Below are 4,505 nucleotides of genomic sequence, written 5' to 3'. Positions count from 1 at the left end.
CTTGGGCCAGTGAAGCAACGTCCTCCACAACTAGACTGAAGAACAAAACGACAGCAACTTGTCTGTTCCCCTTCCCCCAATTCCCCAGCACTGTTCCCTTCCCCTCAATACCCCAATAAAAATCTTAAAAAAAAGATTTTCAACATAAAAAAAAGCTTCTAATCTGAGAATTTTTTAAAACTTCAAAATGACCTCTTGAAACAGATGAATCAATGTCTTCTCTCTACATTATGGCCTATTGTGTATATCCAGCAAATGTTTTCTTTCATTTGCCCCCATGCCTCTTTAATGCAAGCCTGCCAAGAATTTAATACAATTCTTTCTTTTCTGTTCCCCATTAATTTAGTGGAAATGCTTGGGCTACTGTTTTCTACGTCACCTCCTCATGCACCCAAATTGATCTGACAGCTTTCCTCTGTGCTCTTTGAAACTGATGCCCACTTAAGTTCTCTACTGTTCCATGACCAGCCTGTTCGATAACCCTGCCAGAAAACAATATTATCTCTATCCTAGTGTCTAAAAAGCCCTATGTACAGCTACCATGCAACGCAATAATGATGATGATATAAATATTTATTTGGCTGAAGCAGGGAAGACAAGCGAGGCAGAACCCATGAAATTCCCAAGAGCCAGTTTGATACGCTGCCTTGGTCTATCTTGGGTCACTGTCATGTGGAAAGGGCTGAATGTATAATTAAAAGACTGGCATAATAACTCTAATTAGCGAGAAGTTATGCAAGAAAGAATTAAAGTTTTTTCAATTGCCATAACAACTTCTTTAGCCTCGTATGTATCTTAGATTTTGTGGGGTGCTGATAGAGCCCATGTTGATGTGATCGACTGAGGGACTGACATGTTTGGTTGGACAGAATCCCCACAGGTTGTTTGGATAGTTAGTGAATTCCAGACATGGATGTACAGGCCTTTGGTATCGAGGTGCTACAGTGAGCTGAACTCTTGCCCCAGAGCCTAGATGAGTCATGTAACTGAGATTTTTAAAAAATCTTCTCTCGTTCTGCTAACACTGTCATCACTGCACTGTTTGCAAATCCTGTGTTCAGCCAACTGCTATTGAGGACCAACTTAAACGGAGAGGACTCATTTAACTGACACAAAAGAGCTCTGAGAGTCTCCTTTCCCCAAACTCATTCTGCCTAAATTACCATATGATGAACATGCATTTATTTTTGTAATAATAATTAGCATTATTGCGGCTCATATTTTCCAAGAGCAGTAATATTTCATCCTTAAATCTCTAAGGCTCAACAAGGTAGGTCAGTCTTTTTCCCTTATAACAAATTCGGAAACTGAGGCACCATGGGGTTAAAATGGATATGACTTACTCTGAATCACAGTGCTGGGATTAAAACCCAGGAGAAGAGACCCAATTCTGGGTTCAGACCAATGAGCAGTATTCCCTCCTCACATGAGTTTTGGGGTTTGTATTAATTTTAGCTTATAATAGTGTGACTGGTACCTAAGAGCAATTTTCTACAGATCTGAGAAATTTTTAAATCCATCATGTTAAACAACATTTTAAAGTTATTTCTACCTTTTTAGCTTTGTAATTTATCTTTAAATGCTCATAGACACCCAATGCACATAAATCTAGGAACTGCTAACATGTACAACAATGTTTTTATGGCACATTTTGAACAAAACAATTAACTTTAAAAACAGAGAAAACGGAGGCAAGTTGGAAAGAGTGAAAAATTACAACAAAAAAACCTTTCCTTAAAACTTAGTCAAAATAAATGATGCTGTAGACACCAAAATGTGATATATACTTACAGACCTTAAACACTTTGGTAAATACCTTTGTTATTCTCTAGTTTATTCAGAAGGGCTCTTACCAAACTTCTAATGTTCATACATTTATCAACATATTAGAATTTTCTCATTTTAGTCACTGATGTGTTTTATTTTTATCTAACCTTTTTCTGATTACTGCTTTCAGTTCCAAATGGTCCTGACATTCCTGGAAAGGTTACCGAAAAAAAACAGAAAAACAGTCTTTTTTTTTTTTACCTCTACCTACTATGTTGCCACATAACACTTACAATAGTTTTCCTCTTAAGCCATCTCATTTTCCAGGATAATCAGGGCCATGGATGCCCCTGCTAAGCCTATGTTCATTGTTTAGCTTGGGCTCTATGAGTAGATGTCAGATTGCTGTTAATATATAGTGAAGTATGAAGGTTCCTGTTGTTGATGATTTGTCATCTTTCCCTGTTTATTCGTGAGCCAGAAGTATATTGTATTATATTTTTATTAATATTTGGGAGTGGCTCTAGTATAAGCCCAATTTTTTATAAACTTATAAGTAAGTAGAAAAATAGATACTATACACTTTGGTTTTCTTTTTCTTTTCCTAATTCTTTATTACATTGTAAAATTATTTGAGGTCTAAGTTAGTGTTCATAGTCTAAACCTAGGTGGCATGAACTACAATATTTCAGTTGGACTCTGTTTCCCAGTTTGCAGCGTCAAGGCCATTGGAAGAATCCAGAGACTTAGGTTGGTAGAGATGTTCAGCTTAATTCAATTCAATACAGATTTATTGAATGTCTAATATCCAATGCAGTGAGACTAAGACAGTTACAAATGGGATACAACCTCTGAGCTCAGTAAATTTACTGTTGATTCAATACTCACTCAACAAATATGTATTGAGAAAGTGCTATGTGACAGGCACAATTCCAGGCATTGAGGATAAAAGTAATAAATAATACACTGAAAATACCTGCCTTCAGGAAGCTTACAGTCTAGTGGAGGGAGTCAGACAAAAAAAGAAATAAGAAAAATAGCCGGGTGTTGATAAGTGCTATGTAGAAAAATGAAATTAAAGTAAAAATAAAGAGGGATATGGAGTGATAGTGAGAAGTGTTTTGGGGAGGAGGTTTAATCACTGCCCATAGTCTCTTATGAGATTAGAGTTGGGAGTTAAAGAATAATCTAAAAGTCCTGGGCTTCTTGCGGCATAAACAATGATAAGACATAATGAGATTAACCTGGATGAGCTCAGAGCCAATCAGAGTAGCAAAACTGTCAGCACTGCCAGTGAGGGTGAGATCTGTATCTCTCTATTTTTCCAGAAACAAGCAGAGGTCTGTTCCCACCTCACCCCGCTTCAGAGTGACAAGGATGATGTGAAGACCAGAGAAGAGGGGTTTTATCTAGAGTATCCAGAGTTCCTGAACTCTTTCCTCCTGTTGGTGGAAGTGTGGGAAATGGAAGGACCTATCATAGTTCCGTGAATACAAACAGCATATTTACACTAAGTACAATGCATAACATAATTCGCTGAGTTCTGTGATAGAAATGCAAAGATAGCACATGGGAATAGAGAGGAAACAAAGACTCATCTTTACTGGAAGTCTTCATGGAGGAGTTGGAATCCTTACCAATGAGTGGTTGTCACCATCATCTTTATTTTGAAGGTGATAACTTTCTCCTTCAGTCTATCAGACATGCTCATCCAGCCACACAACAAGCAAGCGCCTCTGCAGCAGTTTCCTAAATCATATGTGTGAAAAACAGTTCCAAACATCTACTTTGGGGAACATATACCTTCTGTGATCTTAATCCCGCTGTAAATGAATATACAGAAATGTAGTCTAATGTTCCAAATCTGATGAGCTATATACATGATCAAAAAGCTATGAAGTATTTTGGCTGGTAATATTCTTTTTTTTTTTTTTTTTAGCTGAGCCATCCTGCTACCTGTTGGCAGCTCAGCGGCTGCTCAGCTCGGGCTGGACTCGAACCGCTGTTGCTCNGGCTGCTCAGCTCGGGCTGGACTCGAACCGCTGTTGCTCAGAGCTCAAACTCTTGAGCGAGCTCTTAACCAACTGAGCCACTCGGCCAGCCCTGGCTGGTAATATTCTTAATCACTACTAGTCTAGATTTTTGTTTCAATTTTTGCAATAAGATCAAGGTTATTCTGTGTCCAGAATAAATTTAAAATCAAATTTATGTTCACTGAAAATAGAAGCTATGTCAATAGAAACTAGATTAATATTAGTCATAACAACTACCATTTATTGCATGCCAGTTACTTTGCACACTTTATTGCTAATCCTCATAATAATATTCTCATTTTTATTACAAAGTTGTAATAAAACTCTCTTACAAAGTTGTTAAATGACTCACCCAAGACCACACAGTTAGAATGTAATAGGACTTGGATTTGACCCCAACAGTGTATTTTTTTCAACTACATCATGCTGCCAAAAGGCGAGTCCCAAATTTAACACGGCATCAGTTGGTTAGTTGGTTTTAAAGACGGAGCTTCTTATATGGGAGCGATAGAAACAAGGTTGACATTTCAAGTCCCTTCTCCGATGAGTTGGCCTATTTGTTTCTACAGCATAGCTGTCTCCACCACTACCACCACAGGAATGGTAAGGGACCTCAGAAATTATTTGTTGTAACCAATAATTGCAAAAAAATATTTGTTTCACTGAAAAGCTCAGGCACTATCTCCAGACAGGAAATGGTGGAGC

Source organism: Hipposideros armiger, unplaced genomic scaffold, assembly GCF_001890085.2.
Source record: "Hipposideros armiger isolate ML-2016 unplaced genomic scaffold, ASM189008v1 scaffold_56, whole genome shotgun sequence".
Classification (NCBI taxonomy): Eukaryota; Metazoa; Chordata; class Mammalia; order Chiroptera; family Hipposideridae; genus Hipposideros; species Hipposideros armiger.
This window is presented reverse-complemented; position numbering follows the sequence as displayed.